This window comes from Hylaeus anthracinus, unplaced genomic scaffold, assembly GCF_026225885.1.
Source record: "Hylaeus anthracinus isolate JK02 unplaced genomic scaffold, UHH_iyHylAnth1.0_haploid 12002, whole genome shotgun sequence".
In the NCBI taxonomy this organism is placed as follows: domain Eukaryota; kingdom Metazoa; phylum Arthropoda; class Insecta; order Hymenoptera; family Colletidae; genus Hylaeus; species Hylaeus anthracinus.
The window spans coordinates 13,767,952-13,782,165 of NW_026534349.1; the positions used below are offsets into that span (position 1 = coordinate 13,767,952).

A 14,214-nucleotide genomic window follows, 5' to 3' on the forward strand; every position below is an offset into this window, starting at 1 on the left:
TACTGGAACCTGTTTTTGTGTGGCAGATAGAGATAAAAACAACCGACATAAAAAGGCATAAATGCAACGTACACAAAAAAATATTTAGAAACTTCATAAATAAGTATTCATTGTTTCGAGAAGAAATATATTACAAATATAAAACGTCTCACTGAAGTGTATTCATTTTAAGCGAGCACTTACGTTTAAAAATAAAATAAAAAGCATAAAAAAACTATATCTAAATAGAAAAAATAATTAATTTAAATTTAATCTCATTTAAAAATTAATCCCATCTTAATGGTTAAATAATGTGTATGCACTTCGAAGGTTGGTAAATATGTAACTAATATCAAGCCATACACTGTTTGCAATGCAATAAACGACGCGTTTCTAATAATCGATCGCATATTATTTAAAAAAAAAAAAGAAAGAAATGGTTCAAAACAAATCACACACAAAAAAATCGTATAAAACAAGAACTCAAAAAAACAGATTTGACTGTACTATGTTCTTGGTTGTTTACTTACGATGCTCATTTTTGAGGGAACAGAGAAAATTTCGTGATATACCATTTATAACAAAGTTACGAGGTCTTCTGTCATCGCCCTTGAAGCAATTGTGTGTCTGCAACACCATCTACGTTTGGTGTCATCATTATTTAATCATCTCCTACTTAAAGAAGATGAGTCCGAGGGGGATGATGTCTAGACTCTACACTTAGAGAGTTCTAGTTTAAATTACAGAATTACAGTCTTATAATCCGAAGCTTGGGGATATCTCCTAACACAATGATTCATATTTGAACCGTTCACTGCACAAATCCATTACCTTCACAAAAAACAAAAAGTTGAGAAATACGATGAAATAACGTACATTGTTTTTTTTTTTTTAAATTCCCTTTATAATATAAATTCAAATAAAATATTTTATTGTAGATTACATAAATACATTTGTAGCTTTCATCTGATGGTATATAAAATTAATAAGAAAGAATAGGCAAAAAATAATCGTCGGTAATGTTACAATTTTTATGTGATTGATAGAGTTAATCAACTTGTGCAGTGAACGGCTTATTTGATCATCCGAATGGGAATAATATAATGTTTCATTGATTACAATAATTATAATGGAATGGTAGATTTGTATCTATAGATACGAAATTTGGAATTCAAAGAATTTTCAAAAACTCATAAAGAAGTCGCAAGATATTCTCTAGAGGTTTAACTATTTGTAAAAATTATAATTCTTAAGAACTGTAACAGATCTTGTTTTTATGAACTATGTCACGATGGGTAGAAATTAGACAACTTTTTCCAAACTGTGCCACTAATTGCAAAAAGATGTGAACCACTGCATCAACACTTTGTTTAGTGTGCTTACAGTGGATAACGACTGTTTAGAAACATTAAAAAGACCAGAGTGCGATGCGGATAGAAACATCAATATTGCGGACAGACATTATAAACTCATTCCACGGAGCGAAAAGTTAGATAGGAGATAATCGCGGATCAGTCTTCGAGTGAATATGTTTTTACACAGTTGTCATTCGAGTTGCGGTAAAAACGTAATACTGCTAAAGAGAATGCTCGTTGATTATTAATAAGCAACGACTAGTTGTCAGTGTTGAACATGCTATTATCTCCGTGCACCAAATTACATTGCAAGCATATTGTTATTATTTTTTTATACGTCACATTATTTTTTACACTTCATGCTTTCTCGCCATAAATGGATAGTATATTCTAATTACTTCTTATTTATTATTAACTTTATTCTTGTTTCCAAAACTGGAAATGTAGTCAGCCACAAGAGTCTTAATACATCTGTTTAACGTGGTATGAAATTCTAAAGTAAACTGAGAATTTATGTGTTTAAACTGACCTAACCCAACCCATTAAAGTGTTAACACAGTGGTGGAAATAATTTATGTAAACTTTAGTCTCTTCAGACATACTGGAACGTATACACATACTCGTTTAGTTTATAAATCACTGTAAATGTTATAGTAAATGAATAACAACAAGAATTGGGGAAACGAATATTTATTATTAAAATACTCCACGATATTATACGTCAAAGTAAGTTTTTATTTATTTCGAGAAAGATACTCTGTCTCTGAAGAGATTAATATATCTGTGGTACTTGCAGGATACAAATATATTTTCGTTCCACTGTATCTCGTGCTCATTACCATTTTCATATAAACGTGTTTAAAATGTAATATTATTATTTTCAAAGTATTTCTTATGTATGTAGTAATTTATGTAGAGTACATAGGCATGTCGTTGATTAATAATTAAGTCAAAAGAAATACTGAAGAGAATTGTGAAAAATAACATTGAATGTTTGTTTCCTGGAATTTGAATCGTCAGGAAAAGTGGAAAAGATCACGTGGAAAGTATTTCGATGAAATGTAACAAGTTTGATAAAAAGTCACGTGGCGTTAATTGCTATGCATCGATTTGATACTGTACAGGTCAGTTTTACGATAACACTGTTTAAATGAGTACTGCAATCGGACTTTTCGAGAGGAAAAAACACCATTCCATCGTTTGTTTTCGAAAGCATACAGTCGAGGTGCTGAGAACAAAATATTTGCTGATACATGGAGTGCTGAAAGGCACAAGTGATCGTCGAAAGCATCGAATCGGCCATCGTCAAAAACGTAATATATCTATATAAACTAATATTTCGAAAATACTTTACAAGAAATCGATTTATGTAAAAAAATAAGGTAGACATATTATTAATATTATTATTCTCTTTTATAATAATAATTAGTATTAATAGCATTATATAATAATAATATGACTACTTCATCCGTGAACATAAATCGATTCCTTCGGTCATTTTACCTATAAATTGTATTCCTCTATTAGTCATCGAAAATGCGCTACATCATTTTAAAAATCCGTCTTATGCCAATCTTGTCGAATCAAATCAAATCGTATCACTTTATAGAAGAGATGAGAGATACTGAATACTTTAATAACAGACAGAGAATAATGATAATATGAAATTTCAAGACTCGTCTTCCTTAAATGATTCCACAGAGATACGATGATCGTTTAAAAAATGTTATTAATACTCATATTGCAAGAGTTACAGAAATTTAAGTTAAACCCTGTTATTACGCATAACTCATGAAGCGTCTGCAGTTAGCAAAGTGTTAACGTACTGGCCAAACGAATCAATCGTGGAAATCATTTTAATTTAATTTTAGTGACCATTTATAGATAGGTACAAGTGCATGTATATTTTATACTTCGTGACCATCTTTGCATCACGCAATTGCGGCAGGGTTGTTGTCAAGGGCATCGTGTCCAAAGGATCTGCGTCGGTCACGCTAGATTCACGATTAGTGATGATCTTGTAGTCGGAAGGAAACAACACTCCGCAGCTCATTCACTGTTGTCTCCTATAATTTCGCGTGTTTACGTGGTTCTTGCCGTAAACTTTGGCACGTGGACAGGACGAAGTGCGCAGTGGCGAAGGTTCATGACTGGACGAAGCCTCGACCAGGGTGAAGAGAATCGCCTGTGGCGTAAGTGGCCAGGGGATGCGACGTTCAGTAAGCAAGAAGCCTTCACATCTGAATCTCTGGCGGGAATTTTTGACTATTGAGCCTACGGCCAAGCACCTAGCGCAAAATCCTGTGAGTGCGATCCACCATTTCATTTTGACGTTAACATTATGTGATTCTAAATGTGTACATATGAGAAATAATATTCTGCGACATCCAAAGTTGGGATACTTTGACGAAATTATAATTTTAAGTGATATTACTTGAGAAAAATTAAGTGTATACACGCAGGTAGCCATTAATCTTTTCTGTTTCTATTATTGTTCGTATGGTGGCCATGCGTGAAGTGAACGAGCATAGTTATTACCAAGTGAAGCTCAATTTTTAGTTCTGAATGTAATATATAAATAATGAAACGTGATGCAAAGTGATGAACGTTGAGAATTGATGAAGAAAATAGGCTATTAAGCTTGAGAAATAGAACGAAGGAAGTATATTAATTTTGTGCTGGATAGTTTATTGTTAAAAAAGAAACTCTCGAAAGTGCATCATGTATGAGATGATAATGTGGTACAGTGATAAGAATACCGGCGATCTTATCACACGGTAACTTTAGAATGTAAGACGGGAAAGCGTAATCGAGAGTGCATTTAGGTCATAATGAAAATGCATGCGGTGCTCGAGAAAATTCTGAGCTGTCCCAGAAACATCGCAGACTCGACAATAGAAACTGTTCCCTTCGCTAGTACTACGAACACTATTAAAACCTGACGATCGTAAGTAACACTTTTGAAGGAATGAATAATATTTCTCGATTGGACAAATAAATCTGGACGGAGTCTGTTTTTCTTACGGAATTAATTGATGGTCAGAACTATCAGCTGGAAAAGAATACGAAGAAAGCGTCATAGAATTAAACAGATGCATGTACCAGAATATGTTTTTAAATAAACAGATGCTCGCATAAAAATTCCTTAATTAAGGCGATAAAGAAAAAGAAGTGAATTAAATCGTCCTCTGTTAATGATCACAGTACTTAAATTCTCATTAAATGGAACCTATGTTCCTCTAATACGAAAAAGGGGATGATTTTGTTTGCAATGCGTTCATTACACGGAAGAGGTGCAGCGCCAACGATCGATTCCCTATCACTGTTGACCAGTGCAAAATGGTGATGGTTCGAGTCGATTTTATTCATTCTTTTTTTAACCTTCCTCCGAATCGCGACCTCATTGTGCACTAAATATTACGTTACGATTGATAAATCCATTTATAGTATCGGAAATCATCACTTGCACTTGCAAATGGCTGTTAGAGAAGCTTCTAATAGATTGAATTAGCAGTACCCCTAATCACGACCCGGAAAGAGGATCCAGACAAGGAGAATCAGATAGTGATACGCGACATTTCTTACCACTCGATGTCAAAAAATTTTATTTGTTGTGTACGTTGGACAATTAATACAACGATAAATAATGAGTGTGAGTTACCCATGTTTCAATATTTCACGTTACATTCTTAATCTTCTACAACCTCACGTAACTTTCACGTACATTTTGTCTAGATTTTGTATCCACGATTTAATTTTATTAACCCTTTGAGTACCGAAGGAAATTTTCGTACATATCCGAGGAACGTCAGACAGTTTTAAGCAAAGCTGCATCATTGTAAACAAAAATGTATATTTCGGTCAATTTTATTTTAAGGTTCATGAAATTTTTACAGAATACTAAAAACATGTTAGACTTCCTTTATTACTAAAGAAATAAAAATAAAACGTTACAAGTTCAACAAAAAATAAATTTGTATAAAAAAAATATTTTCACAAAAACTTGACATAAAATTGAAGTGCACAAATAAATCTGTGTATTAGATACTGACGTTACTTTCGTGAAGCAAAATTGATTTTTTAATGAGTTCTAGCACTTATAGCTTCGAGCAACGATATATCGCTCCTTGGTACTCAAAGGCTCGATATGTATCAATTATAGCTTTCAATGGTATGATCTATCCATAATCTGTTTGCAGAAACTATTTTGCAACCTTACACACCAAGGTGGATATAAATGAAAGTTTGTGTTTATTAAAATTTATCATTCAATTATATGTCAACATTGCCTGAATATATAACTATAGACGATGCTCCATACTTTAAAAACACTTACTTCTTAACAATTTATAACTATAGACGATCACTAATCCTCTTATCGGTAGAATTCACTATTAATAACCACATTGTTATCATTGCACTCACATATCAAGAAAGGAGAAAATTTACTTCTCTAGAGTACTCGATTATTCGTTAATAGTCTTAATCGCTTACATTTAATGTAATTTTCAAACTTTACAATAGGGAACTCGCTTTATTTCTAGTTTCACAAATCGACTGGTATTATGAACGTTTCTACCGTGTTTCCGGAGGGACTTACTGAAGCACCACGTCACACATCAGCGAGCGTGAAGGATGACGACGAGGCACAGGATAGATACAATCGTAAGTACTTACAGATAGTAGCCTTTTTGTACTGCCATCGTTCAATGCGATTTAACATTGTGATTTTTATCGAGTGATTTCCTCTTTTATTGCATATCGAGTGCTTATAACATTGTACCGTGTTTTATATGTAAATATTCTTTTATTTATTCCTTCTATTCTCTTTGGTCTTTTCTCTTACCTCTAGGATCATTTTCATCCACTTAACTCTCGCACCTTTCTCGTCTAAAATTATCATTAGCAAAAAATATCAATAATCAAAATTGTTTCCAAGGGATGTTTTCATCCTTAAAACCGTTTTTGTGCGAAAACTGCGAATCCGGTATGTTGTTTCAGCCGAATATACCGAATTGAACAGTAAAAGCTATGTAAATTATGAGCATAATTATACACAAGACCTTGTTAAATCTTAAATCTAAGAGTAAATGATGTGCATTTTTCTGCTATTACTATACACATGCGAGGCGTTTACACAATAAATCCATGGAAATGTACCGTGGATGAGACTTCATATAAGGTATTGTAAAACAAGTTGCGTACCGACAGATACATTTCCGGTGAGAAACCGTGATTCACTATCTGTTAGCCTGATATGCAATTATTCCGTGGCAAAGCATTCTTAAAGGAGTCGTGTTATCCACACACGTTTACGTGAACTCGTAGTTCCTTCGAGCGAGACTATTATGCTATTACCGTGAAATTGACTGACACACGGTATCCTTTTAAGAGCATAGTTTTATGCGAGTCTTGAGAAAAGAGTTGGAAAAACTTTTCCACTTCATTTAATGTATTCATGGCCCAAAGCGTTCCTAGAAACAATTTAATTCGCGTTATTAGGAGTAGCTGTATCTGAATGTACGTAATTAATACGTTAGCATATTGTCGGCGTCTGTGAAACCCATTTTTAACAGGAAAATTAAATTATCGGAAGTAAATTAAGTCATTTCCGGATGACTAAAACTGAATTGAGTCCTCAACGTTTCAGTTACCCATGGAGGCTCGAGTTCCTCGTTGTCAAAGGGAAACTACGTATAATAAATCTTAATTCCTGTATTGGAATCGATACAACATTTATTGCATTCGTATAATTTTTTGTATATACCTAAACATATTTATCGTCATAGATTTTTTTTTAATATGGTTTTATTTTTCGTCGCATCTACTGCTTGGTAATTAGCGAGGAATTTAATTGGATTTCTGTTTGATTAGTAGTACTATGTATACAATAGTACATACTATTGTAGAGTTTAGTGTCCTTGGAATAGTTGATGGTGTTTCGCACATCAGAAATTTTATATGACATTTTAAATATCTATAGGAATGTCCATTTAAATAGGATCAAAGTTTTTAGCAAAATCGTCTTTCTTGAAATTTCAACACTATATCTGGCCTCTTATACGAACTAACAATTTGATATCCTTTAAGAGTTCTCCAACGATATTTCTTTTTTGTAACTATACTTGCACAGAAAGTAAACGTACTATAAGCATTAAAGCAAACTAAAATAAAATCACTTCTCATTCAAGTGGCATTTTAATTCAGTAGTAGAATAGTACGGATGTTGATGAATACACATGTGCAACGTCATCGTGGAATTATTCGGCAGTTTTATAGCGACCTGCTTTAGAAACATCGTAAAGAATTGAATCTCTTGAGCTGTTACTTTACGAAACTTTTTTTTCTTGGAGCTGATGCAAGAACTGAACTTCTTTGTTTGCACAGTGGCTGTTCCCAAGATATTTAAACTTTTAACGACTGTCCAATTCGAATATACTTCAAGCTTTGATAACTTGACATTGAAGTTTTTGCGCCCAAGCGCGTCCATTGAAATTTTTACATTTTTCGACAGGCAGCTACACTTTTATGTCAAAGTATACAGGCCGATACGGGTTCTTTATATTACACAACTCAAATGGTCATCATGCTTTACTCTTGGAAACTGTTTAACTTTGATTCAGTAAGTTAGTGGTCATCCAAAAATATTTATTTTAAATATCTATGTAACAAGGGCATTCGAAAACAGTATAAAGTAAATACTTCGTGTTCTCTACGATTACTTATTAAAATCAAGTTAAAATAATTTTATATTTGTGGTCCGATTATAATACAACACTGTCAATGTTTAATGACGATAATATATTTGATAGTGAAAAATGTAATTATATATTTAAATTTATATTATCTTATATTATATATAAATCTTAATTTGAGTATGTAATTACATTTTTCACTATCAAATATATTATCGTCATTAAACATTAACAGTGTTGTATTATCATTGGACCACACTATTTCTTTCAAAGTTAACTTTCTTTCAAAAGAACTTTACATAAATAACATTATGTAATGGATTAATTGAAATCTATCCTTGTTTATGTGGTTGCAATATTACACGGTACTTTCATCGATCTTTATTTATACACCACGATAAACATTCCTATCTGCCGACTATAACTAATCGATTACTATAATATTCTTCCATGTAATACCTAGCGAAGGCTAATTCAAATTTCACACGCGAGGAACCTGGTATAGGGAATTCAAATATACTTTATTTTTAAAGTCGTGAAAAAATATAAGTGACTGGCTGCTATCTCAGTAATTAAACCTTGTTTCTAATTACTGTGATTTTAAACACAATTTTAGATAATTACATTCTCTTTGGCATAGGTTTTGGGTGATAATTTTCTTTTTTCAAAAGTGTTTCCGAATGCTGATTTATCGACGGAGAAACGACGGCACACGTGACTTAATTTTAAATTGATTGAAAGAATTGTCGGTAGATTGCGACTGCCTATCGGTTACGTTCGAATGATAATGAACGCAAACAATAACGACATGCACTGCTAATAGCATTATTAGATACTTGTTAAGTAGCTGTTGAGAATTACTGCCTTCAATTTTATGTCCTTTTATTACCATTTATAAACAAATTGTGGCAAACAATATTAATAAACACTTTAAACCTCTAATTGTATTTATATTTAATTTGTGAACAGTTTTTTGTTTTGAAAAAATACATTTTTATTTCCTCTTATTTTTATTTTTATTATTCTCTTCTGTTCCCTCTGTTAATTAATAAATTCAATCAAATTAATGTTCGTCGAGATTAACAGAGCATAACATATATTTATGTAATATTAGACATTAACGCTTCAACTCATACTTTTTGGTCTCTTTAGGCTTTATAAAAAGTTAAAAGTATTTTAGTAACATAACTCAAAAAATACATATTACATATTGTGAAATTAGGAATCTAATTATTTACTGAATAATTTCATTTCTTCCGAACCTCACTTATACACATTAATGCATCGTATCGTTTTTCATCCGTCGAGATTAATTTTCTATGATGCATTTGCGCATAGAATTTCGATAAATCTCGGCTGTTCAATTAAACGTTAATCAACAGCATTAAATCAAATGCATCAAATTAGATCTCTTATCTCATAGCAAAGATTAACAGCTAGTTGCGTACTCATCCATCATTCTTCGTTCCGTGATCGTAGCTCATTTGATTTAGAAGACAGTCTTTGCATGCACGGCATACCAAATATAAAAATATTCGCTGTTTTAGATTGAGATTAAACTATTTCAAGTAACATTTTTGGGTCACATGTAAATTTCTCATCCCTTATATAAATACATGCTGTACAAATATGAATATATAATATATAGAGATATGGATAATTAAAATGTTTATTGTATGATAACAAACATTACGATTTAATGAACACCAGCATTTGAAAGAACTGTTTACCCCCACTCAATTAATAGAAATATATATGTTTTGAACCAATTGCGTTCTGTTCATTTTGCTTTATGTAAATTTAAACATTTTCTTTGTCATCTGCTCCATATTTTTGTAAATATTGAGATTCTTACTAGAAGCAGTTTTCGACTCAATCAAAGTAACATGTCACAAACCCCGGAAACGTGGAAAAAATTGAACGTGACGGATAGTATTATCTTCTGTACATATAGTAATCGATATCTGTACCGATTGCAGTGGATGATGGCGTTCGTTTTGTTAAAGTTTTTCCTCGCTTCAAGGGTTAAGGTCACGTTACGATACGTTATTGAATTCGTTTTCTTTTTTTGTATTGATTAGAACACATTTAAAAGATCACGTGGCAACAGGTAAAAAGTTGAATTCTGTAATTTAATCTCTGCTTTGTTCCTTTTCTCTCTCAATTTTTCTATTAATCGTAATTTTCTTTGTCCTGTGTACATAAATCAAAGCTGTCAGAAGATCACTTGCTGAAAATAGAAGAAGGATATTTTAACGATTTTTCGAGTTTCAAAATACATGGAAAGTTTTCATCGAAAACAAAATTCCTTCGTTCATTCAGCAAATAGTGACGTCTTCTAACAGATGAGACGTTCTCAAGTTATCGCTATTTGGATTAAAATTTCAATTTCATTTCAATTTTGAAATAAAATTCTGAATTTTTCATTATAAAGCAAATGCGTGTATCCCCTTAAACTGTGTCATAATCTTAAGGAATCACATTTTATACTTGATGCTTTAGTACAATATGTACCTTGAGTAGTCTGTGTTTCATCATAGAAAGATTGATAAAGCGACAAAGTAAATATCGCCAAATCTACCGAATGTTAAAGTTACTCTCGTGTTCGACGACTCGATTCAGCCTCTCATCGCCTGTTCGTAGTGACGAGAGATCTGGTACAGGAGAATGATTCAGCGACAGCATTTGGAAATTTCCAGATTTCACCTTGACTTTGATTGCACGTCGCACGCGAGCTCGATCGTGCGAATCTCTGGTATAAAACAGGCTGCTACGTGTTACGTGTACAAAGCGAATCTGCCCGACCAGTTCAGAATTCCGTTTACCAAGAAACATCGCTCATTCTTCATTCATCGACTATTACCAAGTGAGGAAAGCGCGTAAAGCCGTTTTTCATGTCGCCGCCGGCTTTTACAATGGAATGCTTGAATAAACAATGCACAACTCTTGAGCAGTGTTTCCATCGACCGATTCGAGCGATGCCAGCGGGAAAAACCGATTAAAAACAGATTAGACTCTGCTATTTTCCGTTTCCTTTGTCTGCGACGGATATTATTGCTCACGGAAAAAAAAAATATCGTGGACCACAAAACTAGTATTAGGTCTTAATGGATCGATCAATGAATTACGATTGACGGTTCGGTTATGGCGATGACTAGACTGCGAATCTTCGTGCAATTCAAATTTGTACAGATTCAGATAAAGAATTGAGATTTAAATAAAACTGTGCTTCGTATCTAGACAGTCTAATATGGATTTTATTGCTAATATTTTATATATTTTTGAATTCATACACATCCTCGTACGTTTACCCACATTTTCGTTTGCCAAAAATGCATACACATACGCAGTCTAGTGATAGACCACTTCGGAACTTTAATTTATTCGGTTTACTCTTAATGTTTACTACCGTAAGTAGAACAATCATCTCTGAATAATTTTCTTTTATACTGCATCTATTCTAGAGATTTTCAAGAATATATTAAGAATATATATTAATAAATTACAATTTCACATAGTTTTTTGGAAATTGCTCGGTGTACGAATACTTTCTACACCCAGTGTATATAATGATTGATGTTCAATTGATTACTACCCTCTTGCTTTAAAAAGTAACAGATTAGACATTTACCCTTGTCATTTCAACCCCAATAACACACAACAATTAAATTTCATTAGGTATGTTGCGTAGGGGAATACTCGATCCATAATAGAAAGCAATGCTAGTTTTACTTGTTAGATTAAATAATATTACAGTAGACTTAGTGGCGTGCAGTGCGTCACTGTATTATCCGGTAACATCAATCACTTGTAATCGGGATAATTACTCATGAAGTAATTACCCTGCTAAACGCAAATTTGCTGATTCATATATTCAATTAAATACATATTTACCGCCACTTTTTCCCCGGCGTCTAATTAATTTGACACACTGTGTAAATATAATGTAATTCCACGTGATATAATATAATTTAACGTAATCTTTCGTAACAATCGTCTAGCAAATATACATGATTCACGAATTTCATGGCAATTTCCGCGAAGTCGTTAACGTTCGCTAACCGAAAAACGTATTTGCAGGACGAATTAACAGCGTTGCGGTTGTCGAGCACTGCTTGCTCTGTCTACGAGGATTTCTCGAGGACCTTGAAAATATAATTCGAAAATACTGGAATGATATCGTCAACATTATTATGCGTGCAGTGAATTGGCCATAAAGGAACCAAAAATTCCATCGAGCACGCGTCTTTCTGCGCGGAAACAATGAATGCTTATGCTGCGGATGTTTATGCATTTATGGCAAGTGAGAATATGGGAAGACGTACGAGAATGTGCTCAAATGCAAAAGTATATAAAATATTATACCGTTTAAAAGGTGAGACACTTGATAATATCGTTCCAATTCTTTTTCTGTACCTTTGAAAACATGAATTTGCATAAACACCCGCAGTGTAGCGATGAGAGTACCTGCAAGGAAGTCGGTTCGTTCACCCATTTTTTCCTGAAGCGTTTAATTTAAACGAGCCCGTATAGTAGTTAAAAATATAAAGAATAAAATATTTTTCAAAGAATTAGGTGAGATAGCTGAGACTATTGGAATGAACCATTGTACTATTTTGAAACATCAACACGAAGCTTTGGAGCGGTAGTGAATATCCAAATAAATTTAAATAATATTTCCTACGAGTTAAATTTCACATTACGGGAGCTGTATTAATAGCCACACATTTATTAAACGACGTGTAACATAAATGAAAGTACGAAACGAACTCTAAACACAAACTGCCTTAGGGCAATCGTTAATGCTTTTTGCACAATAAAATATGCGAAAGGAAGTTGAGTATCGATGAATTAAAAAGTGAGTAGGAAATTAATAGACGAAGGTGCCAGCCATACGTTCTATAATGAACCGAAGGTATTCATTCATAATGGATAGAGTAAAAAAAAAAAAAAACAGACTGTACCGCAAACTTGTGTAACCTACAAGCATGATGAAGTTCATCTGCATGCGTCTAACTCGGAATGCATGCCAATTGAGACTTGAAATGCATAGGAATGTGGACACAGCATGGCCAATAATAATGAAGTAGATGAAAAGTAATATTATTATTTTGTAGCGAGGTTCTCGAGATATTTTAAAAATAAGTATGCAACGGCAAATAAATGAATATAATATATTTTGTCGATTATAAAAGTAAATTCTCGATATTCATTTTGAATAGATAAAGTATGGCCCTCTCTTCTGTATAACAGTATTTGAAAAAATTCCTTGAGAATAATAAAATTGTAGTAGTGTGAAAATTAAAGGAATAAAAACTAAGTAAAAGAATAAACATGTGTATCATAACGAAAATGTAAAAATAAAATTCATTGTGAACAAACCTCATTACCATCTAGCTTATCATATTTATGACAATATCAAAACGACATTTATTACAGAAGTGTAGAAAAATGTATAGTATCACGTTATTGAAACGGCCACTAAAAGACTTTCTCAGAGCGATAATTTTAACACGATGAAAAATTATTCGAAATATTAAAAAACCGGTTTAGATACGTATCTCGCTCTGGCTATCGCAAATCCTTCGACAAAACGTTACACGTGTCTCCAAACCAATTTACCTTAGTAATAATATGGTTTCGTACTTGTTTCCATTTTAAATAGTCGAGACGTTTATTGATCTCGAGATACAAACAATAAACGTTCACGTTCTTTTTTTCTATAATGCCAGGAAATATAAAACAATTCTTACAAGTTTGTAAGTTGACAAATTTAAGAAATTTATAAGTGAGTATAAAGACTTAGGATCTCAACATGTAGGGTAGGCCTTATATTTAATATGTTTATTCCATATCCTTTATCTCACGTAGCGAAAGAAAAAGAGGAATTGTTGAAAAATAGGTGTTAAATGAAACCAACCATTTTTCATAAATTAATATTTTCTAATTCGTCATAGATCAACCCTTTTCATTCGCAATGAATAAATACTCACGTAAACACAGGAGATTCAGTTCGTAGTATATTTACCTCATTGAAAAATTATTTTAGATAATCTCTGTGAATTTTGAAAGAAACCTAAACGTTTATCAACTATTTCTTAAACCTCTGCAGTCTTATGCAGATGTATTTCTTATATATATATATATCTTATATATATAAATATATATAAGGCGTATAGATATAG

At 32.6% G+C, this 14,214-nt stretch overlaps 1 long non-coding RNA gene across 1 annotated transcript; it reads left to right on the top strand.

Annotated features, from left to right (window-relative positions):
• Positions 1-2,680: 2,680 nt before the first annotated feature.
• On the top strand, positions 2,681-13,480 carry LOC128891732 (uncharacterized). Its single transcript, XR_008460908.1, has 3 exons — positions 2,681-3,637; positions 5,879-5,999; positions 12,110-13,480. It is a non-coding gene; the product is annotated as an uncharacterized LOC128891732 (long non-coding RNA).
• The last annotated feature ends 734 nt before the right edge of the window (positions 13,481-14,214 follow it).